Here is a 19,724-nt window from a genome sequence, read left to right on the forward strand (position 1 = left end):
TCAAATTCGAACTACTTAGGAATGCGTGTGTAATTCGAATCGGGTTGATTCGAATTACATGGAGATGAAGTTCGAATTACATTGATTTGAACTATATAGAAATATGGCTTAGTTGATTCATGAACCAGTTTTTGATTTGGCTGATTTACGTAAATTTTTCCTCCCCTTAGCTTATATCATGATTTGCCCTAAGAAATCTGTATATGATGAATATCAAATCATTACAAATACCTTGGAATTATGTTTCGGAAGTTATTGTTTTTGCATTTATTGTTTGACTTTACATTTATTGATCCCGCCACGTAATTTATAAGAATCTAGCCAATAATAAATCAATAAATATTTTTAAACTACATTTTATAATTATTATTAATTGCATTTATTTAAAATTGATTAGTCAAAAATTATTTATCTATATTTTTTTACATTTATATCATTATATGTGATATATGATGATTTTTTTTTATTAACCATTTTGTTGCAACTTGTATATTGAAGGATGGAGAAGATTTCTCCAAAAAGTTGGAGCACTCAGGCCAAAATCTTGGGTTCTTTAGTATCAATATTAGGTGCACTCATAGTTGTTCTCTACAAGGGTCCAACATTGATCTCAGCTTCATCATCACCACACCAGTCACCTCATGTTGATTTTCTAAAGGACTCATCACCCCAGCAAAATTGGGTTCTTGGAGGCTTCCTTATTGCCATTGAGTTTATTCTGGTTCCAATTTGGTATATTGTTCAGGTATTATACTAATATGAATGTAATCTAAACAATAACTTTAAATACCAAGTCATATTTAGGACACAGGATTATTCCAAATTAATCTTTAAAAATTTTGAATCGGACATTTTAATTTTCGATAAATTTTAATAATCAAATTAGTTTTTATATTTTTATTTTGTTAGACAAATTAATTTTCATATCAGATTATTTCTATATACAATGAGAATTTAAAAATTTCTTAAAGACCGTTATATTTTTATTAAATAACAACAAAAAATGATTTGTCTATTTTTTTATTAAAATTTTATATAAAGATTGATTTGTCTAACAAAAAAAATAAAATATTAATTTGACAATTAAAATTTGTTGAATATCAAATTGTCTATATAAAAAAATTTTAAAGAGGAATTTAGATATTAAAAATTTAAAGAAACTAATATAATTTATTTTTGTTGTTGTTTGAAACAGAGCAATGTGATCAAAGACTATCCATCAGAGATTATTGTGGTGTTCTTTTACAACTTGTGTGGGACTCTCATATCTGCACCTGTGTGCTTACTATTAGATGGATCAAACTTAAGTGGTTGGATTATAAAACCAGATATAACATTAGTCGCCATTTTGTACTCTGTGAGAAATATCAATGTTGTTGGATAAATTATAAGTCCTAAAAAATAAAAAAATGAAATTCTAACTGAAATTTCACACTATGTGCAGCCGTGCAGGGATTCTTTTTCACAGGCCTAAGCAGTTTGGTCCTTACATGGGGTATCCATATTAAAGGCCCCGTATACATATCAAGTTTCAAGCCTGTGTCTATAGGCATAGCTGCTGCTTTCAGTGCTATATTTCTTGGTGATCCACTATATTTGGGCATGTATGGAAATCAATCCCTTTTATTCTTTGTTAAGATTTATCTATTGAAAAATTGGAATATATTAAAACATGGTATTAATCCTTTGACATTTGCATTTGTTTTTGTATTGCAGTGTTGTTGGAGGAGTAATAATATCAATTGGGTTTTATGCTGTTTTATGGGGTAAAGCAAACGAAGAATTGAGTGAGTACATTGATTCAAGCCAAAGTCAACCCACATCAAAAGTCAACCAACCTTTGTTATTATAGAAGCTCAAGTACAGAAGTTCAAAGAACAAGAAATGAACAAAAAATTCATAACAGACAAATTCAGAAAACAATAAAGCAAAAAAGAGTATATTAAATCTGAGAAGATTAATCTAAATAATAGTGCACTAAACCATTAGAATTGTACATGAGTGAATAGAAGACACCAAATTAAGTCATAACTCTCTCTTCTAATATATAGAACTGTTACACAAGCTAAAACAGAATTATTTCTAATCCTTTTTTGTTATTCTACTTTTCCTTTTTTATCATAAATACCCCTCTTCAAACTCAAGTTGTGTCGAGGAACAACTTTGAGTTTGGTCTTAAGTCTTTCAAACGATGAGGTTGAAAGGGGTTTGGTAAGTATATCAGCTATTTGCTCAATCTCTGGTATGTGAACAATTTGTAGTTGCTTCGAATTGACTTTGTCTTTGACGAATTGAATGTCCAATTAAAAATGTTTTATCATGCAATATTGGATTGGCTGTGAGAAACACAGTGCTTAAATTGTCACAGTTAATAACTGGAACTGTAAACACCTCAATCTGTAACTCCAAAAGAAAATTCCTGATCCAGACAAGTTCAGCCTCACATGCAGGATGACTCCGAAACTCAATTTCAGTGGAGAACCTGCTGATAGTAATTTGCTTCCTGCATGACCATGAGATTAAATTAGTACCTAATAATGCATAATAACTAAAAACTGACTTTCGATCTTCCAAGTCTGTTGCCCAATCCGAATTAGAGAATCTATACAACCTATAATCTGTACATTTGTGATAGACTAAGTCATGATATTTAGTTCCTTGAAGGTATCTTAAGATTCTCTTTACTGCTTTCTAGTGAGCCAATAGTGGTGAGTATATAAATTGGGTTACTTTGCTAATAGCAAAGCTCAAATTTGGTCTTGTTATGGTAATATATTACAGTGTGTCAACAACAGACCTAAATAATTTAGGATCCTCAAATCGTTCTGATCCTGTACACAAAAGTTGTAAAACAGAAATTATAGGGGTAGGCATAGCACTTGCCTCACTTATGCCTAATTTCAAAAGTAAATCAGCTATATATATATATATTTAGTCTTATTTAGTCTGTGATAAGTGGAGTTGACCAGTGTTATTTCTATGAACCTCAATACCCAAAAAATATAAAAGTGGTCCTAAATCTTTCAATGTAAAAGTGTTGTTCAACTTAAGAATCATATTGTCAATTTCAATAGCATCATTACCGGTTATAATAATGTCATTAACATAGCATAAGATGTAAACTAGATAATTTGAACCACGCTTAGTAAATAGACTGATATCAGATTTTGTACTTTGAAAGCCAAAAGATTGTAATGTGGTACTAAGCTTTAGAAACCAATTCCTTGGTGCTTGTTTGAGACTATAAACAGATTTATTGAGTTTGCATACATGAGTAGCAACATCCTGTTTAAAACCAAACGATTGCAACATATAGATAGTTTTATTCAAGTTTTCATTTAAAAAAACATTGTTAAAATCTAGTTGTCTAATTATTCAGTCTTTGGAAAAAACACTACTTAACACTAATCTAACTGTTATTGGTGATGCTTCTGGGCCACCAATCTAGTTTTATATTTTTGAATAGTACCATCAGAGTTTTTTTTTATGGTAAATATCCATTTACTTTTTATCATTTTATAATGCTAAGATATGGAAACTAGTGTCCGTTCTTTGTAATGCATCAAATTCTTCTTGCATAGCTTGTTTCCATTGGGAGATGGTTAAGGTTATAAATAGAGATTTTGGTGGATTTTCTAAAAAAATTATGACAGATTTAGAAATTGCATATATTTTTTATTTAGAGTGATCAGTCTTAAATCTAGTCATCATGGGATGAGTATTGTGAGGAAGAAAAGGGTGATTATCAGAAGAGGAAGGAGTGAAATTACTAACAGTATTTAGATTAGTAGTAGAAGAAGAATCTAGGAAGGGAATAGGATGTTGGAGTTGAGAAGTAGTGTTATTACTAATAGAAAGAGCAGGGATATCTAAAGAAGTGTCTAAATTAGGAAATATAAACTGAGTTATAGTAGCAGAAACAAGTTGATTTGTGTGTTATATAAGAATCTCCTCAGGATCATGACCATAAAATAGAAATACATACAAAGAATTTTTAAAATAACTTAGTCTTTTTCTCCAAGTTTAGTTTTCTGCCTTTTTTCATTCATTGATTTTTTTTTACAAATTTCACTATGTTTGTCTTTTACCAATAAAATTCAGACACACTAAATTGAGAAAAAAATAAAAAATAAAAACCATGAAGGAGAAGAATAGAATAACTCAGTGAGCTACGGGAACCGAAACTTGTGCTCTCACTCCTTACTCCAATCCTTGATCGTTCACCCTTATTATAGAAGAGTGAAGTTTCCTAGACTTGAAACCTTGCTTCATCACATGTTGGTTTTTCTTCGTCCAAGATCAGAATCAACAACGACATTCACAGAGATAAGAGAGAGCAGAAGCAGTGACATGCAACCATACATTTTTCTTTCATCCTTTTTCTTCATGCTTTTTAAATCTAGACTGTACTTTCTTTCTTTGACCCTAAGTTTTTTTCTTAACCGTAGATCCATAGCAAAGCACCATTAACTTCAATTTTTTTATAGTTTTTGGAATGATGCTTGTGACTCAGAGAATTTCTTCAACGTTCCTTGTTGAAGCATAAACGTGAAAACACCTTTTTTGATCCTCTGTTCGGATAAGATTTGCCTCTTGTTGTAACCCTTATTCTTTTTTTTTTGTTTGAAAATGGAAACAATTTTTTTGTTTTTGACAATTTCCTAACTCCAGAAATTTTCTTTTCTTTGTTCTTGCTTCAGAGATGATGTGATGTTAAAAAAAGAGAAGAGAAAAAAGAGAGAATTTTTAGTTCAGTAGGTGAAGAAAATATATTTCAAATGAAATGGAATCTCTTACTTAGTTAGCAACTAAGTGTGTGAATTTGGGTAAGGCCACCGAATGGGCTTGGTTTGGACTAATGTGTTTTCATTCTTTTATTTTGTTAAGGGCCCATTTTTTGTTTCAAATGAGAAGTATTTGAAGTGGAGGCAAATAAATATTAGGCCTTGAGTGTGTGTATTTGGGCCAAATTCAATTTGAGCTTAACTCCATGTTTGTTTGGCCAGTTTTAAATTGGTTTAATTTCTGCACACTAAACTAAATAACATTACACAAACAATTGATAATTAACTTAATAATATTTAATCATCATCTTAATCATGGTTTAGTTTATTAAACTCAACACATGTTTTCTTAAATTTACTTAATTTTAAGTATATTTAGTTAATTAAAATACTCCTAACATTTAATTTGACTATTAGAATAAAATAAAAAATTATTACAAACGTTAAAAATGAAATTAAATTAAATTAAATAATAAATATATTTTAAAAAATTTTAGAAAAAAATACGTTAGCCTTTGTACATTACTTACATAATCTATAATATAAGTAAAATTGCGAAAGAGGTCTCTGGTGCGAAATTTACAACCACAAACTAATCGGCAAGTGCACCAGGTCGTACCAAGTAGTACCTCAAGTGCATGAGGATCGATCCTACGAGGATTGATGGACTAAGTAACAATGGTTAAGTGATTTACTTAGTTAGACAAATAGAAAATGGTGTTTGAGAGTTCAAAATGTATTAAACAAGAAACTCAGAATATCAGAAGACATGCAATAAATAAGTTGAGAATAAAATATAGAGAAAGCAGTTAAGGCTTCAGAGTTATCTATTTTTTGGATTGACTTTTCTTATTAATTTATTTTAATCATGCAAGATTTAATTTCTGGCAAACTATATATGACTAAACCCTAATTCCTTAGACCTTTTTAGTCTCCTCTAAAATTCATCAACTGCCAATTCTTTGGTCAATTAATTCTAATTAGAGGGTGAAGTTTAATTCTAATTATATGCCACAGAAATCCTAATTATCCAAATATAAGAGGATTATATGTCACGTATCCCGTTAAATCCAGATAATTAGAAATTTAGGAGAATATGTTTTCAAGTTGTTGTTCAAGTAAAGAGCTTTTCCAAGTTATACAAGAACTCAATTAGAAAGAGAGTCATACTTCCGTTCCACCCAATTTCATAAAATAACGAACGAAAATAATTCTTGAAATATAAATCAGTACATAAATTAAAATAGAAAAAAACAAGCAACAGAATCAATCCATACAATAGACAGAGCTCCTAACCTTAACAATGGAGGTTTACTTGCTCATGGTGCAAAGAGAAAATTAAGATTCTGGTAAACTGTGAATTTTGGGATGAGATGGTATAGAAGAGAAATTTTTTTTTCCTTTTATATCTAATCCTAATTAATTTAAAATCTATTTTCTAAAACTAAAATAATATTTTTTCCTATTTTAAAATAAAATACAAATTTAATCAAAATTAATTAAACTATGCGTGTAGCCTTTGGAAGAAGATTGGGGATCACTAGTATTATCAGGATCCACGCTGAATTTGAAAATTCCCAAGTTCAGCGTGGAAAAGGCAGCATGTGCTTCCCTGGGAGTTCTCAAATCCACGCTGAACTTGGCAGGAACCAAGTTCAACGTGGATGAGACAGATGTTGCTGGAAGTGAAATGTGCACTATTATATATCATTGGAAAGCAGTGGAAGTTATCTTTCCAATGCCACTAGAATCACGTCAATTGGACCTCTGTAACTCAAGTTATTTCTATTTGAGTGCAAGGAGGTCAGGATTGACAGCTTCATTCGCTTTCTTCTTTTTCTGCTACAGAACTCTGTCAAATCCATCCGAATACTACCTGAAATAAATAGAATTATACACAACTCAAAGTAGCATCCATAGTGGCTAAAAAATATTTTAATTTTGATCAAACTTAACAATTTGAATACAAATTTACTAGAAAAAGATAGAGAAGATGCTCACGCATCACAACACCAAACTTAAATTGTTGCTTGTCCTCAAGCAACCAAAATAAGTGCATGATTAAGATGTGAATTTACATGAGAAGTGAGAGTTCAGGTATGCTCAAGTCTATTCTTAAAATGGGATTTATTCATTGTAACTCTGAACACTTTTGGCGTCTCAATCTCCTTTGAATAAGAGGAATGTCAGTGTCATTCAGAATTAGAATCTAGATCATATTATGAATTCTTTGATCTTTATACTCTAGTTTAATCCTTGAACACAGCAAATTTTTTTTAGTTCTTTTTTCTTTGGTGCTGTGCACCTTGAGCCTAGTCGTGACTTTAAATGTTTTGTCTCAAACTTCACTTGACACAAAAATACCACAAGCACTTAATTGGGGAACTCTCTTTAAGTTCTGATTTTTCTTTCAATTACTCCCAAACAGTGGTGCCCAAAACCTTTGGCATACTCTGTTAAATGCACTTGATCTCGACTCTTAGTGCTCTGTCTCAATGATTACTTGACACATACACACCACAAGCATATGGCTAGAAAAATAATTCTTTGAACTTTTAATCATATTTGACCTTCCTAGCCATTGATACTTAGAGCCTTGGACCTTGCTTTTCTTTTTGCTATTTTTTTTACTTCAAGGATTAAGTTTTTGTTTAATTCAGAAAATTCATAATAGTTTTCTAAATTTTTGTTCCTCATACATCAATATCCTTTTATTCAAATTCAAATATACACTGTTCATGTTATTCATTCAGAATCACAAATAATACCACCACATTTAAGTAAATAAGACTACTCTTAAATCTAACTCAATTTCTCATGCAATACATCATTTTTTTCTTTTGAATTCAAGCTCAGTGAGAAATACATGAGATATTTTTTAACTAAAAGCAAATGATAGAATGAAACTAAATCTAAGAACTGAAAGTACTAAAGATCATGCAGGAAATCAAAGTAACAGAAAACAGAAGACAACAAAATAAGAACGGAAGAGAAATAGAATGAAAAGAACTCAACCACCTCAGTTATGCTGGTGGCCATCTCATTCCTCCATAAAGAATATTCATCTCCCTTGGTGCTATTAAAATAAATAGAAAAGGCCAAAAGCGAAGCGACAACGCCAAACTTAAAAGTTTGCTTGTCCTTAAGCAAAGAAAATCTGAAAATAGGGTGTCAAAAATTCTTCTTAATTACTCCTGTTCCTGTTCTTATCATTTTGCATGACCAAAACACATGTAAAACAAGAAAAAATTCTAAAAAAAATAGATAAAGTAATTTAAAACCAAAACTAAAATAACTATAATGCAAAAATCAAAATAACTATAAAATTAAAACCAAAGTAACTGCAAAACCAAGGATACTAGTAGTTGGGTTGCCTCCCAACAAGCGCTTCTTTAATGTCACTAGCTTGACACTTGATTGTTGAATTTTCTTCCTCTTCTTTCAGTTGGTTAAAAGAAATGACTCCAAAGGGAGAGAGGTGAAGATTAGTGCTCCCTAATATAAAGTCCTCCTAACAAGCTTTCTTTTATTGTGATTAGCTTGATTCACCTTGCTTGTTGGGGTAGAGGTTGGATTGTTTTTTGTTGACCTTTTCTTTTTCATAAATATTTTCTTCTGTTTCTTTGTCACAATCCCCTTTTCAGTACTTTCCTTGATTGCCTTCACTTCTTTGATTTCAAAATTTGGGTGTTGTGTGATTGTTGGAGTGTACCCTTCATCAAGAATTTCTTGAATTGGTGGTTCAATAAACTCACATTCTATGCCACTTTCTGCTTCATTAGAACCAAAGAAAGTATATTTAAGTGTTGGGGGAGAAGACTTCAATTCAAATGTGGGCAGTGCATTCAATTTTTTTTTCTCAGGAGCTTGCATGCATAGAATTATAGGGACTTGTATGGCTTCCTCCGGAATTATTGAAATGTGCACGCATGGAGTGTGCATGGCTTCCTCATTTGTTTGTGTATCATCCTCCTTTGTTTGTGTATCATCCTCCTTTATTTTTACATCTTCATCTTCTTCCATATGTGCGGACGGAAAGTTCTCTAATTCACTGGAGTATGAACTCCTTTGATTGATTCCCTCACCTTCTTTCATAGGATCTTGCATTATATCTCTTGGGAGGGAATTTGCTTGTTCCTCTTCCTGGGACTTGATAATCAACTGCACATATTTCTCTACATTTTTGACACTCGTCCTTATATCATATATGAATTCTTTCATGAGAAGCTCAAGAGCTGATGGTTTTTGATATGAATAAGGAGATGGTAGCTCTTGATATGAACAAAAAGTGGAGGATAGTTTTTGGTATGAGTAGGGAGATGGTGGCTCTTGGTATGAATGAGAAGGAGGTGATGGTTCTTGATAAGAGTAAAAGAGGATGGTTCTTGGTAAGAATAAGGAGATGGTTGTTCTTGATATGAATATGGAGATGGCAGTTCTTGATGGATAGGATATGGGACATTGAAATCTTTTTGCTCTTGACCTTGCCAACCAAAATTCGTATAGTTCCTCCATCCACAATAATTTGAATCACTCATTGAGTGTGAGTAGTAACCCATGTGTGATCTCTCTCCATTATTTTTTTCTTTGTACAAAATACCAAACAGAATTAAACGCACCATGTGGTAAACAGGCAAATAAAAAAGAAAGAATATAAAAAAATAAAAATAATATAAAAAATAAAAATAATATAAAATATAAAAGAAAAATAAAAGAAAAATAAAATAAGAAAAATAAACAGAATAATTAAGAAAATAAAATAACTAATAAACAAAAAGAGTATAAAATTTAAATTTAATAAATAAAAAAATTAGGAAGAATAGAATAACTAAGGAGACACCAAACTTAACTTTAGAAATAAAAAAAAGAAAAAAATAATTGAGCAATAGTTCAAGAATTAAAGCAAATTATATATATATAATATTAGTAAACCAGAAAAATAAAAAAAATGAATAACGAAAATGAAAATAAAATAAAATGAAATGAATAAAATATATATATAAAAAAAAGCAGAACGAAAGAAAGTAAAAGAAAATATAAAAAAAATGACGTTAAAGAAACAAAGAAAAAGGGGACAGGGGGTAGGGTAAGTGCTAACGGAAAGAAAAATAAACGAAAGTAAAAAAAAAGAAAATAAATAAAAATTAATAATAATAAAAGATTAATTAAAAGAAAAATTATCTAATCTAAACAATCAAATAATTAATAGTTGTCAATCACAATCAATTTCTAGCAACGGTGTCAAAAATTTGGTGCAGAATTTACAACTATAAACTAACCGGAAAGTGTACCGAGTCGTACCAAGTAGTATCTCAAGTGAAGGAGAGTCGATCCCACGAGGATTGATGGACTAAGCAACAATGGTTAAGTGATTTACTTAGTTAGACAGAAAATAGTGTTTGAGAGTTCAAAAAGTATTAAACAAAAAACTAAAAATATCAGAAGACATGCAATAAATAAGTTGAGAATAAAATATGGAGAAAGCAGTTAAGGCTTCAGAGTTATCTATTTTTCAAATTGACTTTTTTTATTAATTTATTTTAATCATGCAAGATTTAATTCCTGACAAACTATATATGACTAAACCCTAATTCCTTAGACCTTTTTAGTCTCCTCTAAAATTCATCAACTGCCAATTCTTTGGTCAATTAATTCCAATTAGAGGGTGAAGTTCAATTCTAATTATATGCCACATAAATCCTAATTACCCAAATATAAGAGGATTATATGTCACGTATCCCGTTAAATCCCGATAATTAGAAATTTAGGAGAATATGTTTTCAAGTTGTTGTTCAAGTAAAGAGTTTTTCCAAGTTATACAAGAACTCAATTAGAAAGAGGGTCATACTTCCGTTCCACCCAATTTCATAAAATAACGAACGAAAATAATTCTTGAAATATAAATCAGTACATAAATTAAAATAGAAAAAAACAAGCAACAGAATCAATCTATACAATAGACAGAGTTCCTAACCTTAACAATGGAGGTTTACTTGCTCATGGTGCAGAGAGAAAATTAGGATTCTGGTAAACTGTGAATTTTGGGATGAGAAGGTATAGAAGAGAAGTTTTTTTTCCTTTTATATCAAATACTAATTAATTTAAAATCTATTTTCTAAAAGTAAAATAATATCTTTTCCTATTTTAAAATAAAATACAAATTTAATCAAAATTAATTAAACTATACGTGTAGTCTTTGGAAGAAGATTGGAAACCACTGATATTATTAGGGTCCACGCTGAACTTGAAAATTTCCAAATTCATCGTGGAGGAGGCAGCGGCGTCTTTAGCGTGTTCCTTTGAATCCACGCTGAACTTGACTTTTCCCAAATTCAGCGTGGAGAAGGTAGCGTGTGTGGGAGTTCTCAAATCCACACTGAACTTGACAGAAACCAAGTTCAACGTGGATGATGCAGAGGTTGCTAGAGGCAAAATGTGCACTATTATATATCGTTGAAAAGTTCTGTAAGTTAGCTTTTCAATGTTGCTAGAATCACGTCAATTGGACCTCTGTAACTAAGTTATTTCTATTTGAGTGCAAGGAAGTCAGGATTGACAGCATCATTCGATTTCTTCTTTTTCTGCTACAGAACTCCGTTAAATCTATCCGAATGCTACCTGAAATAAATAAAAATTTGTACACAACTCAAAGTAGCATCCATAGTGGCTAAAAGATATTTAAATTTTGATCAAACTCAACCATTTGAATACAAATTTACTAAAAAAAAATAGAGAAAATGCTCACGCATCAGTCTCAAGTTTTTAAATTTGATAGTTTTAATTTTTAATATCACTTTATTTAAACTAAATGTTATATTTTCATTTTATGATCAAAGATTTAACTAAAATATACTTCAAGAAGTAAGAACATTGATTAAGAGAATAAAATAAATTCAAATACATAAAAAGTTAAAAAAAATACATTCTACTTATATTTATCTTTTAGATTTTTTAATTGCAATATCTTTATAAAATAAACAAAAAATTTTGTTAGCAAGAGTCGTAAACAAATAATGAAAAATATAGAAAATTATCAAAATTTATTTTTTTATTATTTTTAGTTATTATCAACTCAATTCTTTAATTTAATAATTTAATAATATATTTTTTTGGTTATTCACAGTATTTTTTAATCTGACAGATTAAGAATTAATTTATTCGTAAATCTAAACTCAATTTAAGGATCTATTAGTGACCAATTGATTGTTGTATGTTTAAGCTAACAAATGAATGAATTGACCTCTCAACCAACTCAAATTTATCTACTAAATATACCCAAATTAGGTTTCCCCCAACTAATGAAAGTGACGTATCGATCTCTCGTAATTCCGTTTTCTCTCCAAAATAAATTTTCCTATTCTCTATTCTAAATTATTTTATAAAAAATATCTTTATTATAATTATATTATATTTAATATTTAATGAATAATACATAATTATACTAATTTAGAAACATATCTTTATTATAATTATATCAAATCAATATTTAATGCATTATTAAACTACTTATCAATTATCAATTGAAAATACTTTTAATCATTTTAATAATAATAATAATAATAATAATAATAATAATAATAATAATAATAATAATAACTTAAAAAATCCGTATATAAACTATTTCAATTACCCGTGTATTATTATTAAAATTCTATATGTTCCTAAATATAAGTCTTGAAAAACACGACATGACAGGGCTATTATTGTAGAGTTGTTTAGGTTTGTTTAGTAAAATATAATAGAATCTACTTAATATATTAAAATTGGATTTTTTCCCAACTAATAGAAGTGAAGTGTCGATTATTCATGAATTTTTTGTCCCGCCAAAATAGATGCACTATTTTCTCTTCTAAGTTTATTTTATAAAAATATCTATACCAATATATAAAGGCAATACAAGAGTTTGGTGTCTAATTTTGGTAGATATTATTTGATTTCAAATAATTTATTTTGCAAACTAAATTTATGGACAAAATAGTAAAAATATATTTTTGTTTTTAATTAAAAAATCATTAACCCACAAAAAGTCAAATAACTAACGCAATCGTGAGAAAATTAAATAACTGCTCCACTTATAAATATCTATCACTGTCATCGATCTTCTTTTGTGCATCTTGCTATCTTTTGGTTCTGCATTTCATCGCGAGATGATTTGACAAGGGAGTTGATACAACTCCAATGCCAACACAGGTATCTATATTTTGTCTTTTGAAAAACATAGGGATAGAAACACACGATAATAGAATTGGTCTAAATAATAGATATTATGATAATATAAGTGATTAGTATTTTATATTCACGGTTTATTTTATTTTTGAGTACTAATTTTTAATTTAAAAAAAATCAAAAGAGAAGTGCCCTTTATCTTATTCCATCTTTACATTTAAAGTTTGTTTTTTTTGTATAACTATAGATCGAATACTGTTCAATATCTCAAAGAGTTTCTTATATGAACCAGCTTCAAATAATATATAAATACAATACTATAATTTGATGTTCAACTTTTGAAGAAATCATCTGTCTTTAAATAATTCATTTCACAAAAATAAATTTAATTGATAAAATAGTAACAATAATTTTTTTAAATATTTTTCTTCATAATGTAATATATAATATTTATTCAAAGAATTTTTTTATAATGAATAAATTTAAAAATATATTATTGCACACTACTATATATAAAATGCTTAATAACAAATAAAATTATGAATTTCATAATAATTAATTAAAATAAATATTTAACAAATAAAAAATTTTAAAATACACAATACATTTATAATCTAAAATCTATACCAATATATAAAGACAATACCAGAGTTTGATGTCCAATTTTAATATTTGCCCTCAAATAATTTATTTTGCAAACTAAATTTATGAACAAAATAGTAAAAATATATTTTTATTTTTAATTAAAAAAATCATTAACCCACAAAAAAGTCAAGTAACTACCGCAATCATGAGAAAATTAAATAACTGCTCCACTTACAAATATCTATCATATCTTCTTTTGTACATTTTGCTATCTTTTGGTTCTGCATTTATTAAGAAAGGGAGAATTCAACATATCAATAATTATATTGTCACCGAAGAACAAATACAACATCATCTCGCAAGAAGGCATGCAAATCATATGATTTGATAAGGGAGTTGATACAACTCCAATGCCAACACAGGTATCTATATTTTGCCTTTTAAAAAATATAGGGATAGAAACACACGATAATTGAACTGGTCCAAATAATAGATATTATGATAATATAAGTAGTTAGTATTTTATATTCACGATTTATTTTATTTTTGAGTACTAATTTTTAATTTTTAAAAAAAATCAAAAGAGAAGTACTCTTTATCTTGTTCTATCTTTACACTAAAGTTTGGTTTTTTTGTATAACTGTAGATCGAATATTGTTCAATATCTCAAAAAGTTTCTTACATAAACCAGCTTCAAACAATATATAAAGACAATACTACAATTTGATGTTCAACTTTTGAAGAAATAACAATTCATTTCACAAAATAAATTTAATGGATAAAATAGTAATAATAATTTTTTTAAATATTTTTTCTTCATAATGTAATATACAATATTTATTCAAAGAATTTTTTATAATGAATAAATTTAAAGATATGTTATTGCACATTCCTATATATAAAATTCTTAATAACAAATAAAATTGTGAATTTCATAACAATTAATTAAAATAAATATTTAACAAATAAAAACTTTTAAAATACACAATACATTCATAATCTAAATCTAAAATAATATATAAAAAAAATACAGAGAGAATGGTGTCCAATTTTCATATAACAATCTAAACCTTATTAATAAATAGTGATTGACATAGCTGCATTTCAAAAACTGGAATAACATACAATTATTATTAACTTTCCTTCATTCTTATTCTGGTTACTTTTTTAATTTACGCACAATTCCCATTCATTGTATTCTCTTCTTTGTTCCACTAAATATAGTACTCTCTTTTATGTTTCAGGTAATCCTATTAGTCTCATATATTTACAAAGTATAATTATAAAAAGTCATATCTCTTACTATAATTAACTAGCGGCTCAACAGGCATTATCGTGCCTGTTCAGCCGCTTTTCTATTGTTTTTTTTTTTTAAATTAAAATTTATTTTTTGTTAATATATTATTTATTTTTTAAATTTATTAGATAAATATTTTTTTATTATTTTAATATTAACATGACTTTATTTATATAATATTTTATTAAAATTAAAACTATTATAAAAAAATTTTAAAATATTAAATTATAAAAACACACAATAAAGAGGTATATATATATATATATATATATATAGTTCAAAAAATAATGATAATAATATTATTCTGATTCAAAAAAATTATATATAAATCAAAATACATATTAGTTATTTACAAAAGATAATTTTTACTTAAATATCACAGATATTTATATTTGTGTTCATATTTTTTAAGTGGTAGGCCAAAATATGAATCTGAAGAGGTCTTCATTTTCTTATAAGTAATGAAAAAAAAAAAGAAGAAATGAGAATGTTTATTTTTTTTATTTTTAAATATCAAACTATAAGAATAATTAATAACAAAATAGGAGAATATAAAAATTGTGTACTTGAAAAAAATCTTCGTAGTTTATCATACATATCTTTATTAATAACTTTTTGAGTCTTGAACAACTATCAGATTTATTTACTACAAAAATAACTATATAAACATTTCAAGATTATTCAATTAAATTGATTCCTTAATATAGTAGGGACAAATTCAATTAATTCAATTAATTATAGATTTGATAAAATAATTTAAAAATTAAAAAATATATTTAAAAATAAATATAAAAATTTTATAAGTTATTTAACTTTTAGACGTTCAAAAATTATAAATTTAAATTAAATAAGATATTAAAAAATTTATTATGTTGTTATTATGTATAATAAAATTAAGATAAATATTTATAAAGTAATTATTTATAAATATTATAAAGTTTATTTATTTATTTTTTTAACGGTATTTAATTTGAAGTAAATATAAAAATTTATATTTAAAGTATTTTTTTATTTTTATTAATAATTCTAATAAATAAAAAATATTTTATTTTTTAATTTTATATTCATAATTCTAATAGATAAAAAATATTTTATTTTTTAAATTTTATATTCAATTTATTAAATTATCTTTAATTTTAAGATTTTTTTTTGAATTATTAATGTATACTTTTATTATATCTTCTTATTGTACCACACACTATTATTTTCTCTTACTATTATTTCTATTGCACACTATTATTGCTTTATTTTCCTTTCTCATTTTCTTCTTCTCCTCACACCTTCTCTTCACCCGATCGTAATTAATTATCACCAAGTACTATTATCGCAACTTTCAATCTTGTTTATCACTTTGATCTATAATCATTTATTATGTTAATTTTATGAGTCGTTGAAGTGTTGTTAAAAGAATTGGTTTTTATGTCTTTTGAATATTTAAATGTATAAAAACAATAGTTTTTTCTTGATGTGAATTTTAAGTTGTCTTATTATTCTATTAAAAAAATGTACCCACATAAAACATTCAAAATTTTTGCTCAAATTATCAAAATTTGATGTCAGTAATCCTTAAAAAATAATTTTAAAATATATTATTTTAACTAATATAATAAAAATAGTACATTATTGTAAGTTTTTAACTAATAATTATAAAATTAAGTTGCAATTTAGTATAAGCCCTTAGAATAAAAGACTGTCATTACTTCTTACATTTGACTACTATTATATAAATTGTACGTTTGTTTTATTGTGTAAATTAATTAAACTATATTTTATTATTTTATTTTGCATGTTTTGAAATAATGCGATCCTACTATAAGGATGATATTAATTTTCATAATCTAATACGAATCTTCTTACTATTTTGTTTGTCACTTAAATACTATCCATAAAAAATAGTTAGTTAAAGTGAACACTGTATAAAGAGAGTAAATTTTTTTTTTGAATTAAAAGTTCTAATATATTTCTTAATCATCACTTGATATAACTCATATTTAATAGGTTAAAAAATTCTCTCTCTCTCTCTTATATTCTTAACTTCTTCTATAATAAATTTTTTACATTATCTAATACATAAAATGTCACATCCTTACATTTATCTTAAAAGTTAAAAGTAAATTATATTAGTATTTTTTAATAAAATTAAAATAAAAAGATAAAAAGCTACCGAAAAGAATAATATTAAGTTTGAGTTCATCACTTGATATAACTCATATTTAATAGGTTAAAAAAATTCTCTCTCTCTCTTATATTCTTAACTTCTTCTATAATAAATTTTTTACATTATCTAATACATAAAATGTCACATCCTTACATTTATCTTAAAAGTTAAAAGTAAATTATATTAGTATTTTTTAATAAAATTAAAATAAAAAGATAAAAAGCTACCGAAAAGAATAATATTAAGTTTGAGTTATGCTATGTGTACACCAAAGTCCGCCACCAGTATAAAATACATGCTAGAATACAAATACACATTGAAAATAAATTAAACTACACATGTATTTATTATACACAAATACATTGGTGGCTGATTTTGGTGTACAAATAGTATTATTGATTAAATTGTATGTTCTTTTGTACCAGAATATTATAATTTATTAGATTATTATATTATCTTTGTACTACAAAACAAAAAATAAAATTCTATATCTTCTTGCTGTTACTTATTTTACTTTATTTTTATTATAATTTATTATATTATTATATTATTTTTGTACTATATAACAAAAAGTGAAATTCTATATCTTCATGTTGTTACTTATTTTACTTTATATTGGCTATCTAAATTAGCTTGTATAATATTGTAAAGGTTGAAACTGTTAAAAAATATATAACAAAAAATTTAGATATTTGTTGTGTTATCAGGTTATTTAAAAAAACTAATTCATAGGTGTTATTATCCTACCATATCTTTAATGTTATATGTCAATCTAATATTTAATAAAAAAATAATATTAACCGACATAAAACTGATTAAAATTAAAAAAATAATTAGCAAAATATCTATGAGAATTTTTTCACTTTACTATTGATAGATACATATATATTTTTTTTTGCATCTTTTATATGCCAATCAAATAATCAATACTATATGCCAAACAAATAATATTTAATTAATTAATTATTTTTGAAAAATAAATTATTTATTTTAATTGAATTATAAACAAATTTTCATGTACTTAAATGTCAGAACTCTACATCGTTGCAATTTTTTTCCGTCTTTTTATGCTAATCAAATAAGAATTTAATTTTGATGTGCTATTAATGTAAAATAGTTTTACACGTGCATCTAATCACCATCAAAATTAAACTCATCAAATAATCAGGACTATATGCCAAATAAATAATATTGTGAAATACAAAATAGTTAAATTTCTTGCTGTATAATTTATTTAATTTAATTTAAAAATAAATATTTATGTACTCAAATTTTAATTCCAATACTCTATATAATTAATAATTTAAAAAATTAAAAAAATAACATCATTAAATACAAAGCAGTTTAAAAAAATTGAGATTTAACTAAAGGGTAAATATTGATGCACTTAAAATTTAAAAAAATATTTTACATAATTAATACTTTAAAAAATTTTAAAAATAATTTTATCCTGTACAAAACCATTTAAAAAATAAAAAAAAATTAACAAAATAATTTATGAGAGTTCTTCGGTTCATTATTGATAGGCATATACATGTCAAAAAAAATTTAAAAACAAATATCAGCTAAAAAAATAATAATTTTTTTAAAATTAAATTGATGAAATAAAATTTTGGATGTGAAAGATAGATTAAAAATATATAAGAATTAATACAGTTTGATAAGTAAACTGAAGAGAAAGGAGAATGAAGGTGAAAGTTATGCGTGAAATTAATAACTGCAGTAAAACGGTATAAAATTTGCAATTGTAGTGAATGGAAGCGAGGAAAAAATGGAGGCGATACAATCACGATATTAAAGGAAGGAGAATGATGACAACAGTAATAATACAGAAAAGTGCACCTAATGGTGAGAGGAGAAGTACTAAAAATTGAATAATGAGATCAATTATTGGTATAAAGTACTCACATAAAGAATATACCCAAAATAAAACGATAAAATCGATAAAAAATTATTTATCATTCCTAATTATTTTTTTTCTCCTTTCATACATGGCATCCAAAATCAACATTTAGCATAGTCACTATATAGTTCAGAAAATCACAGAAACTCATTCAAATAATTGTTACATACAGAGAAGCACATTCAGAATTGGAAAGAGAAATAAGAAAAATTGAAAACGGATAAAATTAATAAAAGGATAAATTATTGGAATAAAGAATTGAAGAACTTGCTCTCCTGTGTTTGGGCTACTCCTGTGTTTGTGGTACCTCCACTTATGTAGTTGTATTAGTTGATATGGCAACTTATTTTCTTGTTGAATTATCTCCCAATAAGTTACACGTCTTCTAGTTAGGTGTTGATGTCTTTGTTCTTCTGTCATTTTCTATCTTCTTTGCCTAACAGATTCTGTCCAAGTAGTTGATGTTGACGTGATTGTTGATTTCGTGATAGCGAGATGCAGAGAAGAAAAATGTTTGCGAGACCAAAATTGAAAGTGAAAGAGTAATTTAATTCTCTTGGGAGTTAAGTACGACTGAAGGTGGATTGTAAGACCTCTAACTTTTTTAAAAGTTATTAATTAATTATTTATGATGCATTATATTTATTTAAGACTGTATTTCGGAGATTTTTATATAAAAGTTGAGTAAACTCTTATTTTTTATTTAGAGTTCTTATAATTGAAAAAATAGTGAATATTTTATATGCCTTAATTTTAAATATTTATATTTTTAACCTTATTTTATAAATAAAGGAGAATTAATTTAATTGTCTCCAATTTTTATTTAATTAG

The 19,724-nt window shown here is 26.5% G+C and overlaps 1 pseudogene; it reads left to right on the top strand.

Moving 5' to 3' along the window:
* The first annotated feature begins 466 nt into the window (after window positions 1–466).
* On the top strand, window positions 467–1,867 carry LOC130934683 (WAT1-related protein At5g40240-like; annotated as a pseudogene).
* The last annotated feature ends 17,857 nt before the right edge of the window (window positions 1,868–19,724 follow it).

The sequence above is a fragment of the Arachis stenosperma genome, chromosome 6, assembly GCF_014773155.1.
Source record: "Arachis stenosperma cultivar V10309 chromosome 6, arast.V10309.gnm1.PFL2, whole genome shotgun sequence".
NCBI lineage: Eukaryota > Viridiplantae > Streptophyta > Magnoliopsida > Fabales > Fabaceae > Arachis > Arachis stenosperma.